This window comes from Taeniopygia guttata, chromosome 9 (assembly GCF_048771995.1).
Source record: "Taeniopygia guttata chromosome 9, bTaeGut7.mat, whole genome shotgun sequence".
Lineage (NCBI taxonomy): Eukaryota > Metazoa > Chordata > Aves > Passeriformes > Estrildidae > Taeniopygia > Taeniopygia guttata.
Window position 1 is genome coordinate 1,577,634 of NC_133034.1, and position 22,289 is coordinate 1,599,922.

A 22,289-nucleotide genomic window follows, 5' to 3' on the forward strand; every position below is an offset into this window, starting at 1 on the left:
CCTGTGGAAGTTTTACTTCTTTGGGTTGTTCGCCCCCATGCTGCGAGGCTTGGGTAGCTTTGTGAGGAAAGGGGTTTGTCTGCTTGCTGCTCTGGAATGCTGGGGCAGGGGATGAGGGGCCTTTTGAGGAGGCTTGGTGTGGGGTGAGAATGCACTTTTATACTTCCTCACTTCTGCCTGGCTTGGGGGAGAGTAAGAAGGCGTTTTTCATGACCTTGCATTTGCTTTCTGAAGCTGCTTTGCTAATGAGCAGGATTTGGTAGTGCCCTGTTGAGTCCCACAGGTGAAGCCCTTTGGAATGGTGTCAAATGTATCACCTTATTGAAGTGGAGAGGAAGCAGCTGCAGCAGTTCAGAAGCACTGCAAGCCCTCCCAACGCACTGGGGGGATTTCCCAGCTCCCAGGAAAAAGAAATATTCGTATTCAAATAAATGTACACAAATATTCAAATAAATGAAAAATAACAGCAGCATTCTACAATGGAGGCTACACATAGGTTTACTTCAGCTTGAAGTACCCAGGTCTTTAGTACACCTGCAGGAACAGATTTGCACAAGTGTTTTAAAGAAACGTATCTGTAAGACAGATGGTGCCGTGGCTGCAGAGCCCTCCAGCTCTGGGTGGGGACATTCCCCAGTGATAGCAGCGAGGACATCACGTTGTTCCTTGCCCAAGCACGGTGTGGGTGTGTATGTGTTTGCTTGTGTGTCAATGCAAACATACCTGCAGCACGTCTGCACGCCCTGCTGCCTGGGCTCATCACCAAAACATGTCCCCAGCCATGGGAGCTGGCAGGCCGAAGCTGTTTGTCAGTCACACGCAGAGCTGGATGCAGTTCCTTGGTTTTATAAGTGCCCTACTTTGGCAATGGCCTGGGACGAGCTGGGGTGGTGGTTGTGCTGGGCGAGGAGGGTTGGGAGGGGAAGGTTCATAACTTATCCTTTGTGCCAGGTAAGGGGGTGGAGTTCTTATCCCTGGTGTGTTGTCTTCAGAGACAGCAAAAGGAGATCCCACCACCCTGTGCAAGAGGCCCTCACACCAGCCAGCCCAGGCTCCTCACCTGTGAAGACTCCTTTGATTTTCCAAGCTTTTTCCAGTCCAAGGAAATGGATTGTTGCTGATATTTATAAAAGGTGTAGCTGAGGCCTGGAGGAGGCAGGGCTGGGCCGGGCCAGGGGGCACAGAGCACACTCTGTGTTTTGTGCCCAAGCTGGCAGTGCCTGCCTATCTCCCTCCACCTTGTGCAGAGAGCAGCACCTTCCCAAGGCACTCAGGGCAGCAGGGAGAAGCTGAGATCACCTCAGCTCCTGGCCCAGCTGAGCACAGCAGGGGTGTCAGCAAATCCAGGATTACCTAAAAGCTCTGAAAAGCGCGTCCCGTGCCTGCTGGCACTGCTGCAGGGTGCAGCGTGTGCCCCCATGCTGGTGCCACCAGGAAAGATCTCTCGGTGTCTGGGATGGCAGCACCTCCTTCCTCAGCCTCTCTCCCTTCCTTGGCCTCCGCTCTGGCTGCTGCCTCGCCCTCCCTGCTGCCCCTTTGTCCTGCGAGCTGCCCCGAGCTCGGGGCTGTTCCAGGCACCGGCGGTGCAAAGGGGGACACCGGGCTGGGAGGGGAGGCCACGGGCAGGGGGTGGCCGCGGGTGCCCAGCCCGTGCCCAGCGGGCATCCGAGCCCCTTGGCTTGCCCACGGGCATCTGCCGCCGGCGGGCTCATTTCAAGGCTCATTTGTAAGACAGCGCCGCGGTGAAAAAGAAGAGCAGCTTTGGCTGTAAACAGTTATTTTACACCTCTCAGTCACGGCAAAAGCCTTTATTTCGGAGGCGGGGATGCGGGCGGGAGAGCTGCCCTGGCTTTGGGCATGGCTGACATCTGTGCCGGGGATTGCAGGGACCAACAGCCCCATGCAAATGAGCATTACAGGAGCTTTCTGCGAATTCCCGCTTTCCTTTTGCGTTGCCGCTGCCAGGTTTCACTGAAAAGGGGATTCTCCTTTGTAAACAAAGCCTCCTTTTTTTCCTGGGGGAAAAAAAAAAAAAAAAAAAAAAAAAAAAAGGAAAGAAAAGGAGAGAGGGGTGAGTGCTGCTTCGAGTTTTCTCCTTTTTTTTGCTATTTGTCTACACTTCACACCCCGGAGAAAGAAAACAACTTTTAACATCTGTTCCTGCAGCATTTAAGAGGGAAAGAAAGGCTGCTGAAAAGAGGGCAAGTGTGGCAGATGTTGGCAGGTTCCCTCGGGCGCAGATGTCCCGCTCCGAACGGGACCGCGCTGGGGCCGGGGCTGCTCCGCGGCTCGGGACACGCGAGCGCCGGCCGGGCGGGGGACGTGGGAAAGCGCCGCCGAACAAAGGCGCTCATTCAGGCAGAGCGAGAGCCGTGAACAATCCCATCACCAGCACAGAAATGGTCAGCAGCCCCCGCCCCAAGGGACGGCTTGGGGACAGCCGGTGGCCACGGGACGCGAGCGGAGTGTCCCTTCCCCGTGCCCTGCGCTCCCTCTGGGGCATCCAGCGCGGAGCTGCGGCCGGATCGGTCCCTGCCGAGGCGCTCTGTGTCCCGCAGCAGCGCAGGGGTGGAGGGCAGGCACCTGCCGGGCACCTGGGCTGGCCAGGGCTGTCCCACACCCGCGACAAGGCAGCGCCAGAGGAGGGACTGTGGGACAGCAGGGATATCTTTGATTAGGCTTTCAAAAAAGAGCTTCTACCAAGATGACGATAATAATAATAATAATAATAATAATAATAATAATAATAATAATAATAATAATAATAATAATAAGAAGAAGAAGAAGAAGAAGAAGAAGAAGAAAAAGAAGACGAAGAAGAAGACGAAGAAGAAGAAGAAGAAAAAAAGAAGAAGAAGAAGGAGAAAAAGAAGAAGGAAAAGAAGAAGAAAAAGAAGAAGAAAAAGAAGAAGAAAAAGAAGAAGAAAAGAAGAAGAAGAAGAAAAAGAAGAAGAAGAAAAGAAGAAGAAGAAGAAGAAAAAGAAAAAGAAGAAGAAGAAAAAGAAGAAGAAAAAGAAGAAGAAGAAAAGAAGAAGAAGAAAAAGAAAAAGAAGAAGAAGAAAAAGAAGAAAAGAAGAAGAAGAAAAAGAAGAAGAAGAAAATAAGAAGAAGAAGAAAAAGAAAAAGAAGAAGAAGAAAAAGAAGAAGAAAAAGAAGAAGAAAAAGAAGAAGAAGAAGAAGAAAAAGAAGAAGAAGAAGGAAGAAGAAAGAAGAAGAAGGAAGAAGAAGAAGACGCCTCCAATCATATTGATTATCTAGTTGAAATAGCCTTGTAAAACTGACTTTGGTAGGAAAAAAGTTTATTTTGATGACAGCAAAAATTCTGAGAGAACTTTTAATTCCCCTTCTTTCTGGCTGATAAAATAATATAAAATAAGATTTTTCCATGAAAGCTGGTAATATTTCTGCTTGAGCACTTTGTAGGAAACAAGTGAGAAGCCCAGAGAAAAAGAAGCTGAGCCAAGAGAATTAACATAAGAAAGTATTTAATTCCAGTTTGATGTTAAAGCTGAAGAGCTCTGTGGTTGTTCCTCTAATTCCTGCAATTTTTGGCCTACTTTATCTCCATCCCAGTCCATTTTCTCTGGGTTCTGGACAGGGCAGAGCTGCTCCTGCCAGCAGGGCTGCCAGGTGCCAGGACAGCTCTTCCTCTTCCTCGCTCAGGGCGGGAGGGGAGAGCCAGCTGAGCTGAGCTGTGTCATTTCTTTGGAGGCCAAGCATGGGAGCAAGGAGCCTGTACCCCTGCTGGGGTGTCAGCTGTGTTCCTCCTGCCAGCAGAGCCCTTTCTGCATGGCAGCTGGGACGCAGGAGGCATCTCAGCTGGATGAGGAGCTCCACGCTGCAGAAGGATGCTGCATGTCCCGTGCACCCGCCCAGGCTGGTCCCTCCTGCCTCTTGCAGCTTGGGGTGATTCTGTGGGCACCAACTCAGAACCTGACAGGGCTAACAAGGAGCTTTGTGGAGTACTGAGGCAACCCCAAGTCCAACCTCGGCCCTGGCTGGTTCATGAATGGCCTCCTTAAGGCAGCTCAGCCCTTTGCAGGGATGGATTTGCTGTGGGAGAGTGGGAGGAGAGCTGGGCAGGTTCCTGAGCACTGCTCAGTCTGCAGCGTGGGTCACTGAAGGACTGTTTGATCCCCCTTTTTTTTTCCAGGCTGGAGATCACCCAGGCTGGATTTGACCCCAGACTGCTTGCACCTGCTCTGGGGTGTGTCTGCTGGCTGGGTGTGGGGCTGTGGGTGCCTGGCCCCAGCAGAGCTGTCAGATGCAGGGAAAAGGGTCCTGCTCCAGGGTCCTGCCACTCCATCATCACTCCCTGGTGTCTGTGGGTTTGCTGGGGCTGGTTTTCTGACAGCAGCTCTGCTTTCACCACGCAATGTGGGCTTTGGGAAGCGAGGAGCAAAGCGCAGGGCTGGTAAGGTAAGGTGGGGACAGCGGCTGCTGCCAGCACAGGCTGTGGGTTTGCCCTGATGTGCAACCACGGGGCACCCTCTGCTCCCTCCCTCGGCTCGGGCTCCAGGCCTCCCCTGCTATGCACAAACACTCTCCAAGGAGAGGCTGCTTTACAGGGGCTTTACTCACTCTGAATAAAGAGGGTTTTGTCCAGCTTTTTCAGAAGGTTGGTCTGGCTCAAGGTTGAGGTTTTAAAAGGAGTAAAGCTCTCCTTCAAAACGTTTAAATCTGCATGTTTCTCAGTAGCCACAACCCGCAGGGAGCCTGTGCTGAAGCCCTGCTTCACCAGGGCTGTTTTACCGCTGAGCTGTTGTGTCGGGGAGGAGGGTGAGGAGCAGCAGGACGTGCCAGCGCGGTGACTGGAGCGCGGCTCCGGAGGGTGCAGGCGGTGCCGGGGCAGGCGGTGCCGGGGCAGGCTCCCGGCTCCAGGCTCCCAGCCAGCCACGGTCTCTCCTCTCGGGGATTACTCACTGCTGCACGGCCCCGGGCACCCCGGCTACCTCTGCTACCTCTGCAGACCGGCCTCAGTTCAGATGTTGGAATGGGCCACCTGCCCTGGCCCATCTCAGCCCCGTGCAGCAGGAATATGTGTCCTGCAGCCCATCCAGGACAGGATGGTGCTGGAAATGAGTTGCTCAGGAAAGCAAAGGATGATTTATCTGTTCTTGGGATGTGGGCAAGAGCATTTGCTGTGTTGAGAGCACAGTCCCAATGAGCAGACACCACTCACGATGGGATGTGGGTCCCAGACCACCATCAGCGTTTGCAGTGAGGGAAGCCATGGCTGTGCTGGGGAAGGCTGCTCCAGACACCCTCTGTGTTGGGATCCTGGGCATGGAGTGACACTGTGTGTACCAGGTCACTGTTTTTGGCAGAGGGCTGGGAGGCAATGGGGTTTGTGGTTAGGTGAGCACTGTGGCGAGCAGGGAAGAGGCACAGGGCATCTGGCAGATGAGTCTGAGGTCTGTGGTGGCCTATCAAAGCCTGTGAGGTCACCATGCTCTGGGCAGGGGAGGAGTGCAGTTGGGAGCTCACCTGCTTCTCCTGCTACAGCTGGAGAGAGAAAGGTCATACATGGCATTGGACAGTGCCACATGAAGTATTTTCATCACAGAGAAAGCCCAGCTCCAAAAGTAGCACTGAACATCTGGAAATTCTGTTAACATCTCTAAATCCATCTCCTTTACTGAGTTCACCAAACCTCTCTGGTCTCAGCTCAGCCTCCTGGGTACCAGCTGGCCCTACCATCTTTGGGAATGAACTCCTGGGATAGGAAATAATTACAAGGCTGGTACTAGCTGAGTAATTCTCAGCTTTTCTTTCACACACCCCCATCCAGCCTTCATGTTAAGGATCAGCTGATGCTCTTGCCGTTGCTCAAGCTGTGCCCTGCCTGGCAGGTTAGCAGCGCTCCAGGCCCCACAGGAAATCTTATCTGCTGCTTCTCAGCCAGAGTGCTTGAAACACAGCTCCTGGGCCAAAAGCGCCTTATAGGAAGGAGACAATCTGATAAGCTGTGTGGGTGGTGGCAGGCTGTAAGGGTTAGCCCCTTGCCTGTGCTGAATTCTACATGGCCTTGTTGTGGAGGAGACAAAACAAGTGCAAACTCTGCTTTGCTTCTTCCCAGACCAGCCCATGGAGCAGCACCCACCTTCTCACAGTTCCTGGTTGCTCTGCATCTTGGCAGGGCCATGGTTTTCCTACCCCAAGGTGACTGTGCCCCAAGAACTAGCAGCACTTCCTACACCTTTGGTTCCTCCACAGAAATAAGAAATGCTCATCCCTGTAATAAAGGAGTGTCTCCTAGATATACCTGAAGAGGGGGGGAAAAAGTAAAGAAATTGAAGAGGGGAGTTGCTTTAAAGCAGACAGCATGCATAAACAAAAACAAAATAGTATAAAACCTTTTGCTTTAATTGGTAAAAAATTGATTACAAAAATAGAGATTAAAAGAAAATCTTAGAGAACATCATGAGGCTTCATAGAGAATCCAGGATGGACTTGGCTCACACAGACCAGAGACCTCCTGCAGAGCTCCCATAAGGTGGTACAAGGGAGAAGAGCCAAGCTTCATGAGGACAGCATAGGGGACTTTGAGGGACCATTCAAGGAGAATACTTCAACTTTCTTTATGCAGCATGCCTTGAGTTATTTCCTTCAAGAGAGCAGTGCTGGGTGTTCTCACACTCTGGGTGAGTTATTTCATTCAGGAGAGCAGTGCTGGGTGTTCGCACACTCTGGGTATGTTATTTCATTCAGGAGAGCAGTGCTGGGTGTTCTCACACTCTGTGTGTGTGAGATGTTACCAGATGTCACCTGATAACAAGCCTGATCTGTAATGGATCAAGTGCTTGGTTTACTCAGTAAGCTTCACTTTGACAGCAGCTTGGATGCCTGACTCCCCCGACGTGGGACCCCTGGGCTCAGCACGCTGCACCCCAGCCCTGCACACCCCACATTGCAGCCTCTGCACGTCCCACACTGCCTGTTACTTCTTAGCTTCTCGGTTCTTGAGGCTGCGGAGCGATGTGGGTTAAGGTTCATCTTTGTGAGAAAAATATCTCTTCTGTGAGTAAATGTGGCTTTTGTGCCAGCCTGGCCACACGCCAGCGCCTGCTTTTTATAGTCGGTGTGTCTGCGTGTGCTGCCACCACATCCTGAGCCCTGGCACAGGACCCTTGGCAGCAGGAACGGGCCAGCCAGGGCCGTGCTCTGCAGGAGGAGTGACCTGCGTGCTGTGCTGGGCCCTGGCTCTGGGGCTGCCCGGGGTGGCACTGCCCTACCAGCAGCATTCCCGACCTGCTGCCCACTTCTGTTGCTGCAGGGCTGGCATTGCAGCCCCCAAGGAAGTGGGGAAACACTCACCTGGGTATTTGGCACTTTGTGGTTCTGTCTTGGCACAGCCTGGTTGCTGCTGTGACAGTGGAACATAGGAGGGTTTAGGTGGGGAAGGCATGAGCTGCAGGGTCTCTGCTCTGTGTGAGCCAAGTCCATCCTGGATTCTTTATGAAGTCTCATGATGTTCTCTAAGATTTTCTTTTAATCTCTATTTTTGTAATCAATTTTTTACCAATTGAAGTAAAAGATTTTATACTATTTTGGTTTTGTTTATGCATGCTGTCTGCTTTAAAGCAACTCCCCTCTTCAATTTCTTTACTTTTCCTCCCCTCTTCAGGTATATCTAGGAGACACTCCTTTATTACAGGGATGAGCATTTCTCATTCCTGTGGAGGAACCAAAGGTGTAGGAAGTGCTGCTAGTTCTTGGGGCACAGTCACCTTGGGGTAGGAAAACCATGGCCCTGCCAAGATGCAGAGCAACCAGGAACTGTGAGAAGGTGGGTGCTGCTCCATGGGAAGAAGCAAAGCAGAGTTTGCACTTGTTTTATCCCCTCCATAACGAGGCCATGTAAAATAATAACAAAACCCCCATTGCCACAACCCCTTGTTTTTCTTGCTTGTTGATTTTTAACATTAGGAGGTGTGTCCTGGGTTTGCTCTGTCAAAAAGCAAAAGAGGCCATGAGACTCACGAGTTCCCCAAGAAGTTTTCCAGAAGAATACCTGTGATCAGCTGGGTGTCTTGTTGTGTTTCAAAGATATGTTTCATGCCCTCTTGTTGCATTTCAAAGATGATGTTTCACCCCCTCTCCCTGTTCCAGGTGTGTCTGTACACACATGTGCAGACAGCAATGCCCTCTCACACCTGCACACAGGCAATTTTCAAAGATACAGTTTTGTAGCCCTTTCCCAAAGCAGTGCCTGCCTTTGAAGGTTGGGAAAGCAGAGCTCTGGAGTTCTCTCCTCATTGGAGCCAGGGGTCCCATCAGGAGCAGGAGGAGTGTGGGAATCCAGGGCTTCCCTCTGGCTACCCTGGAAGGCCTAAGACCCTGGCAGGGGGTCAAGAACCCCCCTGTACAGAGCCCCCAGAGACACCTTCTGTGATCTCTGTCCATGGAAAAGAGTTTTCAATCTTACAGGATGAATTACAAGCTCTGAGTGTTTGATATAAGTAATAATTAAGTGTGGCACAGGTACAAAAGTTAAATTTTAAGATTCTAAATTAAGAGTCCAAAAATGACAAAATAGAAGAAATTAAGTGTGTCTTGTCCTTTCTCTCCTTCTTCATGCCCTCCATGTTTCACTGTAGTGTTAACATTTTTCTATTAGTTTAAGCTAAAAACACACCATTCAACATAAATAATAAATATTAACACATTATTATAAATATAGCATACATAATTTCTAATATATAATGTTTGCAACATCCCACTGAGGGGCAGAGCCCCACACGCTGCCCTGAAAGACAAACCTACAGCAGGGCAACAAAACATGTTATAGATAAGCAAAAATAAACAACCTTAAAAACCAACACAGACAAATTATGACTTCTTCTTTAACAACAGTGCAAAAAACCAAAAACTTTCTACAATCTCAAAATCATCAATACCACAAATTCCAACAGAGGAGAAGTGCAGAGAAACTGTAGAGTCTCAGGAAAGGTTGTGTATGTATTTGTTGGTGTTGTCAAGTGATGTGGGAAGGGCTCCTGTGATAGCTGAGCCTGAATCCAGCTGAAGGGCAGTGCTAAACCCCTACCCCTCACAGGTTTCTGCTCTAAGAGCTAATTAATCAGTTTCTGCAAAGCCCTTTGAAGGGGTAAAGGGATAAGCAAGTGCACAGCAGTGTTATCCAGAGGCTGTGAGCTTCAAAGTTTAACAGGCACTACTTAAATATGAAAAGAGTTAGTCACCTTGTAATTTCTTTAAAATGTAAAAGAACAGGGAAAGCATCTAAAAATAATCACCCAACAGTCGTTTTCAGCAGTGTTCACAGCCTTGTGTCCTTCTGCATGATTTGGGATTCTTACTGTATTTGCTTCCAGTTCAATTGAATTAATGGCTGTATTTGACTGCTTTTTTTTGTGTATGGTGTTTTGGTTTTTGTTTTTAGCTCAGGAAGTACATTTTACAGTACATTTTGCTGTTTCTTGGGGTGACATCTTTTACTTCCTTTCATGTTTACAGTGCTGATGAAAACCTGGCTTCAGTAGTAGATCCTCCCTGGAATGGATGTTGTGCTTTACAGATAACTTTCAATTGTTCTGCAGTAATAAAAAGTTTATTAAAATGACTTGCTCTCCAGGAAAGGGATTTGCACCAGATTTTTTTCCTATGATTTTTTTGGTAATTGTTTTCTCTTTTCTGACAATGTTTACATGCTAACCCTTAGTTCTTGTAGTTTGCTATAATGTTTTTAAAATGTGTCCTAATTCTGAATTGGAACTTTAAATTAAAGATAAATCATGGTATCTCCACGAGGAAAAAACCTCTTAACTGATATGAAAGACCATTATATTTAATTGTGTTTTCTACCATAAATAGGATTTTGGGTGTGTAAGTCTGCTCTTTGTGTATTAATTGAATGAACTGAAATGTAAAAAAATACTAACCCACAGATGTTTCTTTGAGAAAAGCTTTAGGAGTCTACAGTGAATGTCTCCAGGCAGTAATGGGTGAAATGCAGTTTCAGGAACTGTCAGAGGCACTGGTGATTAAATTAAGCCACTGAAGCTTGGTTCAAAGTCCATGGAAAGACTCAGGATTCTTCTTCTGCTGAACTTTAAGCAGAAGAAATTCAGCATAGCTGCAGTTGTCCCTACTTGTACTATTTCCTCCCTGAAGCACCTTGTCAGAAGGCAGGAACATGGCTCTGCTCTGGGAATCACACCAGTCCATGGCCAGTTAAAACATCTCTGGGTGTTGGTTCTGTTCTCCCCTCCTCGTGTGTTCCTCTAGACAGCTGGCAAGAGGAGCCAGAGTATTTTTTGAGATGATCTGTGTCAGAAGGCCATGGAGGTCTTGAGCCCCTCCATCCCATGGCGTGGGTGACACACCCACAGCACAGGAGTTATCTGAGCTCCCTGCCCGCTCCCGGCACAGCTGGAGCTCTGTACAAACGGGGCTTGTGCTGGACACCTGTGACAGCTGTGTGACACAGCTCCAGCTGTGACACCACCAGTAAAACTTGGGGCAGTGACACCCCAAAGTGCACGGCCGGCTGCAAGGGCTGGGGACATGCTGTGTGGGCACACTGCGTGGGAGCTGCTGCGTGGGACACGCTGTGTGGGACATGTGTGGTGGGACACGCTGTGTGGGACACGCTGTGTGGGACACGCTGTGTGGGACATGTGTGGTGGGACACGCTGTGTGGAACACGCTGTGTGGGCACACTGTGTGGGACACGCTGTGTGGGCACACTGTGTGGGACACACTGTGTGGGCACACTGCGTGGGAGCTGCTGCGTGGGACACGCTCTGTGGGACATGTGTGGTGGGACCTGCTGTGTGGGACACGCTGTGTGGGACCTGCTGCGTGGGACACGCTGTGTGGGCACACTGTGTGGGACACGCTGTGTGGGACATGTGTGGACACGCTGTGTGGGACACGCTGTGTGGGCCTGCTGTGTGGGCTCGCTGTGTGGGACATGTATGGACACGCTGTGTGGGACATGCTGTGTGGGACATGTATGGACACGCCGTGTGGGACACGCCGTGTGGGACATGCTGTGTGGGACACGCTGTGTGGGACACGCTGTGTGGGACACGCTGTGTGGGACATGTGTGGGCACACTGTGTGGGCCTGCTGTGTGGGCTCACTGTGTGGGACATGTATGGACACGCTGTGTGGGACACACTGTGTGGGACATGTGTGGGACACGCTGTGTAGGACATGTGTGGGACACGCTGTGTGGGACATGTGTGGGACACGCTGTTCAGGACATGCTGTGTGGGACAAAAGAGGCACTTGGGGTTTGCTGCCAGCAGGACAGTGGAGACAGAAAGGGAAGCTACGAGGGGAAAGGGCTCGTGTGTGCTATGGAAAAGAGAAGACAGAGCAGGAAATGGCTACAGGGCCTTGTGGAGAGCCGAGGGCAGAGCTGCCATGGCACTCCAGGAGGGAACGGCTGCCCTGTGTGTGAGGTAAGGGCTGAATGGAGAAAAGAGGGCAGCAAAATGGAGCTGCTTCAAGGAGGGGTAATTTCACAGGCTGACATATTGTTTTTCTCCAGTTTTGCTGTTTTTTGGTGTGGGATGGTGATGGGAGGAGTTACAGCTGAACTGTAGGGTTCCCTGGGTCTCCCACCAGCAGCAGAGAGCCCCAGGATCCCATTCAGCTCTATCCTTCCTAATCAAAGCACCTGCATACTTGCCTTTCTAAATACCTTATTTTTTCCCCCAGTGAAGTAACTTGGATTTTTTAAATGTTTACTCACTTCCTAACTTGCAAGGATTAATTAATTCACAATGGATCTCTCAGTAATGGCTGTGAATTAGCGAATCATTAGTGTGCAAGGAGCTCTCTCACGTGCTGTATTTAATCCCTGCTTCTAAGAGTTTAGGAAAATCATGCTCTCTCTGCTCAGAGATTTCACTGCCGTGTGCAGGGATGGCAATTGCACTGAACCCATTTCTGGTGTGATCTCTTTTCCAGTGGTCATTTGTAGAGCAGTAGTGTCTATTTTCCAGGAGTTGACATTGAATCCCTTTAACACTGCTCGCCTTTAGCTCCTCCTCCTCTCTCCTCAGTACCCTGATTATAATGTTTAAACTTGAATGCTTCTATCCTAAGTATGGGTTAACCATTAGAACTCAGATATACACACCCTTTTCCTGCTGGCTTTGAAATCAAGTATTCTCAGCTCACAAGTGGGATATATGAGCTGCCAAAATTTTGCTGACCACACAACGTGAGTCGAGGTCCCATCATCTTGTACAGGCACCATGACCCTTCCTGCTTCAGGTCCAGTGCTGCTACATCTCTTACATCTTCCTACAACAGTAAGCAAATATTTGAGGTAGATATAAATGGTAAATATAATAAATATTAGGAATAAATGTAATGAATATAATAAATATTAATAAATAAATATTAGGAGGTAGATATAAATAAATGCTATGCATGCACACACACTTGTTAGTATGCCCATGTCCTGTCCCCTGGCGTGCTGACCATGGCAGGATTGGCTGGGGCAGCCTCCCGTTGCTCCAGCATGGTGCCAGGCTGGACCTGGAGCCCGTGGTGCCTGTCCAGGGAAGTATCCTGTGGAACCAGTGCTGCTGCAGCCACCCAGTGCCACCACCCAGTGCCTGCCCCACTGTGCTCCCCTGCTGTTGAATGCTGGGGTGGCTGCAAGTGTGCTCAGATGCATTTTTCCATGTCTGAGCTGTAGCATACAGCTGATGAAGACCCTCCAAGAGGTCAAGAGGCAGCTCTACCCACCAATATCTGCGGTTCACCAGCCAGGGAACTGTGACGTGTGGAGTTCAGAGCAGCAACATGCTCTCAACACTGAGAAACCCAACCCAAACCCTCCCCAGCAGTGAGACAGGGAAGTGCAGCAGAGGAATGTGGAGACACTTAATCAAGACGAAGCTGAAGATAGAAGTTGTCAGCTCACTAGAAGCTTATGGACATTTTAGGAAAGGAAGTCCCACATAGCTGCATGCCGGTGCTGCATCAGATCTCCCGGGACAAGGTTTCACCTTGTGGCTTGTAAGAAATTCATTACTTGTTCCATTAAAAATGTATTTTCTGCTTTAAATATATTAGATCACACTAATGGACAATATCAACTTGATCTATGCTGGGACAGGTGTGGGCTTTTCTCCATCCAGGCTGATTTGCATTTGTCACAGTTCCAGTAATAGGTGAGTATTACATACAGGGACAGAAAACCAGTCTGGAGTGCTTCCATGCCATGTTGGGGACTGCAGAAAACCTCCAGGCTGTAAATCACCAGCACCTGATGTATCAGAACAATCAGACCATGTCCAAGGCACGATGTTGAGTTCCAACCCCACACTGAAGCCCTGAGGATCATGGCATGGAAAAGAAGTTTAGTGACAGTACAGAAGGTGTGAAGGGTCTGCAAAAGGGCAGGGCAGAGGGGAGTAAAAATGATGAAAAGAGTGGTAAGTACAAATAACAAATGAATAAATACCAATAAATAAAATTTAAATAGTAATTACAAAAGCAGTTAACTACAAATAAAGAATAAAGGAAAAAATCGCACCTCGGGTTCTGTGTGCAGGTTTTGGACCCTCACTTTAAAAAGGACATTGAGGCACTGGAGCATGTCCAGCAAAGGGCACCAAGGTTTAGAGGTTTAGAGAGGTTTAGAACACTTGTCTTATGAGGAGTGGCTGAGGAGCTGGGGTTGTTCAGTCTCCAGGAGCTCAGGAGGGACCTCCTTGCTCTGTACAACTCCCTGGCAGGAGGCTGTAGTGAGATGAGGCCAGTCTCTTCTGCCACGTCTGCAGTGAGAGGACCAGAGGAAATGGCTTTAAGCTGGGGCGGGAGAATATCAGATTAACTATTAGAAATACATTTTTCCCTGTTCAGGAGGTCAGGCATCAGAACAGGTTGCCAGGGAGCTGGTGGAGTCCCCACCGTGGAGGCGCTCAACAGGCGTCTAACACCCGGGGCTGGGTGCTGTGGTTTCGTGGCTGAGGGGCGCAGCGGCAGCGGGTGGATGGTTGGAGCGGATGATCTGGAAGGTCTCTTCCAGCCCTGGCGCTCTGTGACTGTCACAGGACGGAAAGCGCCGCGAACAACAACGCGAGGAAAAGGCCGAACCTGCGTGAGGAGGGCTCGGCGGCTCTCGGTCCTCCGCGGCGGCAGGGGGCGCTGCGGCGCGCGGCGCGGCCGGAAGCGCGGGCGGGAGGGCCGGGCCGGTGCGACGCCGTGAGCGCGGGGCGGGGGGGACGGGCCGGGCGAGCCGGGGCCGCGCCGCCTCTGCCGCAGCCGCAGCGCCGGAGCCGAGAGCCGCCAGCGGGCGGGCGGGGCCCGCCGGACGCACAGGTACTGGGGCGGCCGGGGCCGCGGGGGCGAGAGCCGCGGGCATTGTCCGGCGCGGGCCGGGCCGGGCCGTGCCCTGCGGGCCGCGGGTGGCGCGGCCCGGCCGGTGCCCGCCGCGCTCCGGGCCCGTTTGTCCGCTCGGCGCCGGGAGAGCCCGGCCGCGTCCCGCCGGGCGGAGGGCAGGTCCGGCGATAGCGGCCGCCGCTCCGGGGGCGCCGTGCGGCACAGCCGGGCAGCCCGAGGGGAAGGGCACGGCCGGGGCTGCGCTTCCCGTGCGGCAGCGCCCCGGTCCCCGAGCTGCTCGGGCGCCGAGCCGGGGAACCATCAACGTGAAGCCGCGCCCGGCTCGGCCGGAACGAGCCGCAGCGCCGGGCCGCTCCCGCGGAGGGCGGCGGGGCAGCGCCGGCCCAGGGCCGGGGGCGCTGCCGCGACCACCGCTCTTTGTTCGGCCCGGAGCGGCCGGAGGTGCGGCCGGCGCTGCCCCGCGCGGCCTCTCGGGCCGGCCCGAGGCCTCTTCCTACAATTGTTGTTCTGTGGTAGCCCCGCCGGGCCTCCGCTGCGGCGGCCGTGGGGAGGGCTGCTCCGAGCCTGCTCGCTCTGCAGCTGCTCCACAGACAGCCAGCGCTGCCTCATCTCGCTGCTCCGTAGCGTAAGAAAAGTTTTATCGTTGTTTTTTTTTCCCTGCAAATCGGTGGAATGCCGCCGGTACTGAAACTAGGATGTATCCAGTTTTGCTATTTAAAAAAAAAAAAAATTAAATTTTAATTTCTGGTGAGGGATCATGTAGGTGCCCAGGATTTATTTAAAACCTATATGGCTGTCTTGTGGGAATGGTGTGATTTAATTTGCATGATGAGTCAAAGATTAAATTACATGACCTAGGCTCTTCAGTTTCAGTGAGGCAAATAACAATGCGTGGAAGTACAGTTTCAGTGTAGATCAGAAATTAAATTTTATTAACATCAAAATGTTGTAAAGTTTTGTCTGCACGTGGGGTTTTTTTTAAACTTACATGTCCGAAACTCTTAATTCAAGATCCTTTGCAGTGTGGTTTATCAGGAAGCGTGTCTTCCTTTTTAACACTTAGAGCTCGTGTAGTCAGAGGAAATTTAACATCCTGAGCTTGCACCTTGATATCGAAGCTTTTAAATAATAGCTTTTTACTATTTAAAACGCTGTGTACCTTTAATTGATAGCTATTACCTAATACTTCTTGATGTGGCACATGCCTTTAACTGCAGAAGAAGAAAAGGGCCACAAAATATTTTGTGAAGTAGAATAAGCTATTCTGGGCTCAGGAGTAAGTTGATTTTTTGTTGTTTTTATTTGTCCTGTAGAAGATGGCACCTAGTGTGATCTGTAACTGGCATGATGGTGCCTTGATTGGTTTCTGCCTGCTGTGGACTGGCTGTTGTAAGAATGTTGTATTTCACAGTTAGCTTCATGGTTTTTGTGTGGTGTGAGAAACGATTGGGTCAGCCAGCTAGGATGCACTTGACTTAAATTTATTTGTATTTGATGTGGATCTCATTACTAGGGTAACATACCTGTTGTTGGGGCTTTCCTTGGTCAGACAGAAGCACCTTGGGACAGGAGGAAGTCATGCCTGGTGGTGTTGGGACCAAGCAGGATAGTCTTAGAATGTGAGTTTGCACATATGGACTAGCATGCTGCTGAGTTTTTCTGAATGCTGATAGCATTGATTTTTTTCTCTTAAGTTTAATGACATTCTTTTCTTTATGTTGACACAAAGTTCTGAAATTTTGATGTGTTCTGTGTGCGTTGAGTGCACAGTTGTGTAAAACAGAAATTATATTTGTAAAAATATGTGTGTTTACAAATAAAAGCAGCGGTTGAGTAATACTTTGTGACAGTATGTCTTTGAGAGATAATTATACTCTTTGGGTATTATCAAGCCCAGACAAATGTATATTCCCAGTGGGGTGTGATAATATTAAAACTGCACCTCTTGGAATTCCTTGATTGGCTTATTCAGGAGGGAATGGTGTCAAATTCTTTGCATTCTGTCGTGTAGCTCTTATTAATTAATGGCTGGTGGTTGAATGAGACTTGACTGTTGCCTTGTATGTGTTGCACTTCCTAAGGTTTTTTTATGGCATTTTGGTGAATATGAGAACTACTAGTCAGTGTCTTCCTTTCTGAATACTTTCTTTGTTCAGTTTTGCAGATTTGTTTACATGAATTGTTTGCAGCCTACTTTTTTGTGTAAAATACTTCTGAAAGCTGATAATCTCTGTATGTGCTTTAGAGGCTTTAGACACTTGCTAAAATAATGCTTTTTTGTGGAGTTTCAGAAATAGCTGGTGCTGCTTCGAAGCAGGGGGCAGGAAGAAGCCTGGTGGCCTTTTGAATTCCCTTCTGGCCCTGCTTTTCTGTATTTGTGACACTGTGTAATATGGTTTAATTACAAGAGCAGCTATTAAAGTATGATTATCTTGGTCTAATTGGAGGCATCTTGCAGTTACCTATCAAAAATAAGATTTGACTCATCTGCTCCTTCAAAATTAATAGTTCCATAACAGCCTGCAGCTATTTATGTAAATAATGTGCAAAGCGAAAATGTGAGTTGAATATTTTTCAAATATTATCATTTCTGCATTGTACAGCTGAAATTTTGTATGTGTAATTCTCTCTCTGCCCGTGTTTTCTCTCTATACCGTGCTTCAGGCACCACGAGGTGCAGAGGTGTGAGCCAAAGGGAAGCTGAATGTCTGCAGTGAGAAGGTGAAACTTTATGCTGAAATCCTCCCCACCCCCCAAGTGCAAACACAAAGGTTAAATTAGAAGATGAGGCTGTCTTGAATTATTTTAAAGGACTTGAGCTGGGCTGTTAAATTCACGATCAGGAGTACCTAAGGCTTACACTGGTGTCATGTGAGTTTGGGCTTTCTTTAGCCTGAGCAGAGTTAATGTGCTTTCCTTATTGCACCTTGTGATAAAATAACACATTCATTTGCCCCTATTTAAATACTCCTTATAAAGGCTTGAATTCAGGATTGATCCAAACTCGAAGCAGCCAAAATTCTGTGTGTTTACGGGAATAACTGTGGTCATTCCTCAACAGCCTTCGTGGCCTCTTTTTTTTCAGAGAGTGTTAATTTAGGAAGTAAATGGTTTAGGTTTAAATAAACAACTGCAATTTGCTTTCTAACTCCCTTGGTCTGAGCATTCTAGCTATGCTTGATATAATCAAAAGACACTACAAAAAGTTCCTGACTTTTGACTTCAAATTGGCTAAAAGGAAGTAAATATTAACAATATGCAGAAGGGCATAAAATTCTGGGGGATGTTACTGAATGTTGTAGCTAATTTTTCTGTTTATTGAAATTCTGCTACTTGTAGTTAAATTCCAAGTTTCTTTCTAAAGATCCATTTCCTCTGTAATCCTTCCCTCCCCTTCAAACACTCAGAGAATTCTTCGCCAAAAAGTTAAATATAGCAAGACAGTTCAAAAACTGGCAAGTTATAATTAGTAGAGAACTGTAGTATTAGTGTAAGATGTTTTCTAAGTTCACAAACATCTGTGGATGAAGATATTTGTGAGTTACTACGTAGATGTTTAAAACATTGGATATTTTAAAACATTCAGGTATACTGCCAAGTGTAGGAAATGGCTGCATCAGTGAAAAATTGCTCTGTGCTGCTTTTGATACTAGCCCTGTTCTGTATTTTTTTAGTCAGTCTTTATTGATAACAAATTGTTTTTTCTTACTAAGATAATGTAACAAATTGTTTTAACTGCAAACCATGCAAGATTTGAAACATGAAACTTAAAAATAGCTAAGATAGAACTTGGCTATAAATTAAAGAGAATTAATTTGTCAGCTTTTCAGGGAGTTGAATGTATGTGACTGTGAGAACAGTACTTATGTTCAGTCACTCATGTGTGAAATGCCTTATCTCCTTTGAAGTTTATCTGTGTTAAAACACAGAATGAAAAAATGGAGAAGCGCTTCCAGAAATGTGGAATGTGTGATCTTTTTCTGGCTGCTAAAGCTGCCCAGGCAAACAGCTTGACATCTCAAGAAACACCTTTCTGAATAGTTTTCATTGTTTTATTTACTGACTTTTGAGTGGAGCGTGGTAGTGCATAGATTTGGAAGGAAAGGCAGCTGCACAGAGTTGTAGAAGGTCCCCCTGACATCCCAGCTGGCTTTTGCAGCCAGTGTTGCTTCGACTGTGCAACTTTCTCTGTCGTTTTCTGTTTACCTTCTGGCCAGGTGCACCTGGAAGCTCCTCATGGATAGATACGTTTTTCAAAATTCTCATTCAGAGCCACAGCAGCTTCTCAGCTCATCTGCTGAGGAGCTTGCTTTGAGAAAAATTCTGTAGACACCGAGTTAGGAGTAACAGCCTCTATGGAGTGGTAGGTGTGTGTGCTGATCACACCCATTCAGAGCATCCTGCTGCAGTGGAGCTCTGAGCTCTTCCCCTGGCTAAGCAGTTTCAGGAGGTTTTGAAGAAATGAGGCAAAAGTTATCGGCCATTATATTTTACTTCTGACTGTTGCATGTGAAGATACTGCTCTGGCAGATGGTACTTCTTTTAATAGATGTCAGAAGATTTCATTTTTCTTTGTTTGATATATTGCAATAATTTATAAAATTACCCACTAAATTAATGACCACATAACATTATGGCTTTACTGAATATCATCTACAAAGAATAAGCACAAGCAAAGTCTGTTCACAGAGATGCAAAGTAAATCTGGGGGATTTTATTGTAAAAGAGACCTTAGTGATGCAGACATGCACTGAGTGTAACACAGGGATGCCTGAGAAGTCTCTCCCACATGATTTATGAATGCCTGGCTCTTCTAACCTGTCACACCTGCTATTCAAGTCCTAAGTTTCTTCTGACTGGAGTTTGGTAGTGATGGAGAAACTTCTCAGGAGAATTTAAAGCGATAACCTTGGAGGAGGTCACTTGAGGCATGATTCTTGAAAAAGACTTTGTATATGCTTGGTACTATATTAGACAAATGTTAAAAAAGCAAAGTTAATCTCTCAAAAATTAGCACATATCCCAAACCTTGCTTTGCTTATATTGATTTAGTACAAAAACCTTATGTGATTGTTTCTGTGTTTTTTCAGCTTGGTGCTCATAACAACCTTTGTACTTGTTTAGTTGCAGTGTATTTGGTTTTTGTCTTTACTGCAAAAGAAGACAGGAGGATCCAGGTCCTTGGGGGTTTTTCTTTGGTTGACAGATACTCACGACTGTACATTTCAGAGTGTTCTTCAGTAGCACAGTGCTTCTCTCTGCTTTTTCCAGGGAATGATGCTTAAGCACAGAGAATTTCCTCCTCTCTTTGAGTGTGTGACGTTTCTTGTGCATGTTGTCTGGTGGAGCACTTGAGAAACACACACTTCCTAAACTTTTTTCCAGTGACACCCACTTGTGATGTGAAATACAGTTGCCTGAACATAGCTATCTGGTTGTATTTTAGGTACTCCAAGGCACCTGCCTGGAGGTTTGTGATTTTCTGAAAGGGCGGTTGGGGACCAGCTGTGCTGTTGGAGAGCATTCACAGCAGTGTTGGTCCATCAGGCACCTGAACTGATGCTGGGATATTGGTTGTTAGCCTTGGAATCTCATTTTGGCATTCCTGAAGAGGATGAATACTCGTGCAGTGACCATGTTATAGGCACCTGGGTTATGTGTTGCTTAAGGAGAGAGGAAGATTTGGGATCAAATTCTGCTGCCCAAGTCTTGTCCAAGAGACCTGGTTTTGCTGCCCTGTGCCTTGTTGCCTGCTCTCCAGCTTTAAAAAAGGAAAAGTTCCTATGGAAATTTTCATTTTGTAGTCTAGTATAGTTTGTCAGTGGAATGAGTGAAGGCTTCTCTTAAGAAAGTACAACTGAGGAAAACTAAAAATAATCAAGAGAATTGGAAAACCTTAAATCAAGTGTTGGCGGTTGGATTTGAGGGTTCAAATATGAACCTGAGAAGTTCAGCTTGTCTTAAAATATGATTGAAAGCAAACACAAGCTCCAGTCAGCAGGGCAAATAGTCTTTTTCCATGCATTACAGAGGTAATGATTGACAGCAAAGACAGCTTCTTGAAAACAGTGTATGTTGGCTAAACAAGCGCCGTTCTGGAGGTGATTATTTAGATTTGTAATCTCTAAGAAAAGCAGTAGATTGACTCATCAGAATTGACTAACATAGTTCCGTTTTATGTCTGTAATTGACATTGAGCAATATCCTAACTCTACTGACTCTGTAATAGGGTGGAGCTGGAGTAAACAGTTTCTCTCTGAGGAGCTGCATCCATTCACACAGAGCATTTTGGGCAGCGTCCTGGCACAGCTGTGCTGTTTGACTGGTGTTACCCTTAACTTGGCTTATGGTGACGGGTTTAACATCATTAGATCCAAAAGAGCCTCTTCATTACAGGGTTATGGAATATTTTCCCCAAAAGTCACAAAAACTCCAAGGCATTTGTGCAAGGTGACAAACTTATGAAAGTATTTAAGTTTTAAATTCTCTGAGAGAATTGCATGCAAATTTTCTTCATTCTTTTAACCTGGAAAAACCAAACAGACTTCAAGTCCCCAGCTTCTTAATTTGTGATTGTAGTTACTACTACCTGCCTGTATATAGTTTTTTTTTCCTCTCAGAAAGAGAAATAAACTGTGTAGTGAGTTTTCCTTCTTGCTTGAGAACTTACATGTGTGTGTTGATATGTAAAAAAAAAAAAATTAACAGTCATTTGGGGCTGGATTTATAGTTAGCACCCAACAAAGATTGTTCAGATTTTTGCTTTGAGGCTGACCATGCAAGGCTCTTTGCCTCCCTTAGGAATTGTACTGGGCAGGGTCTCAGAGTTGTTGGAGTCTGAGTAGCTCTGCTCTCACTTTGGCATTGGCAGTCACTCCTCGTGTTGATGAATGTTGAAGATTTAACACTATCAAATTTAGGAAGAAATGTCAAATCTGTGTTTCAGAAGTAGCTGTTCTTGAGCTCTTTAGTGAACAAGGAGAATGATTGTTGGCCAGAGATACAGAAGCTTTTATCTCGAAATAGGCTGTTTTTAACTTTCAGAATTATTAGCAAGCATTCAGAAATGTTGGTAAGCACAACAGAAGTTTCTACACCTTGTCTTGTATTCATTATGGTACTCTGACTTCCAGTGTTGTGGATTGATGCCTCTGCGATTTATACCAAAACTCAGAAAATCCAGACTTTGAGCAAGTCCCTAAATTAGATAACCAAGCTAAACCAATTTCAAATTGACTGTGAAGGGAAAATTAAAATCTGTATTTTAGGAACTAAATGGGATAGTTTGAAAATCCATAAATTACAGTGTCTCTCACATTGTTTATTTAAATCTTGTTTGACTTAGCAGAAAATAATTATTTTAATAGATTTCAGTACGTCTGAATTCTGTGAAATCTCCTTATTTCTCTTTCTAATGGATTGTTGGTCAGATTCCAAAATTGTCACTGCATGCCTTTTATTTTTGTAATTTCTGGGGAATGTAAAGGTTGCATTACAGTTTATGGGCTGCATCACAAGCAGTGAGGGCAGCAGGGCCAGAGAGGGAGTTTTGATTTCTTGACGTCCTTTGATTTAAGACCTTGTTCGATTGAAGCCTCTTAGTGACATAGAAAGTGATGATATTGTACTGTTGTACTCTTATTTAAGTAATTTTTATAATCCCTAATTAAATAAAATTATGTTAAGCTGGTGCACCAATTAATAGCTGTAGCTTGGTGTCAGCCCTTTAGAAGAACTGCTGTCCTGCAGAATGTTTTTTTTCAGTCATTTCAGGTATGATGTGTGATCATTCCTTGGGTAAACTTGTAGAGATGGAAACTTCTTTTGTAGTGTTCAAGTTTGTCTTGGTAGCATTGCACAGTAATTGCACTAGAGGAAAAGTGGGAGTTCTTCTTTTAGTATTGTGAAACAATTTGATAGTTCCCTTTTCCAGTCCAGCTCTTCTTAGCAGATTA

General features: G+C 47.1%; 1 protein-coding gene across 2 annotated transcripts in view; it reads left to right on the forward strand.

The window, feature by feature from the left end:
* Positions 1–14,190: 14,190 nt before the first annotated feature.
* CAB39 (calcium binding protein 39) overlaps positions 14,191–22,289 on the forward strand; it is a 41,774-nt gene continuing 33,675 nt past the window's right edge. The window contains exons 1-2 of one of the 2 annotated variants that reach the window (XM_072933206.1): positions 14,191–14,313; positions 15,848–15,953. The gene's annotated coding sequence lies outside the window, so the exon portion shown is untranslated. The remainder of the gene's footprint in view (positions 14,314–15,847; positions 15,954–22,289) is intronic. The other variant, XM_030279870.4, reaches the window with a different exon arrangement.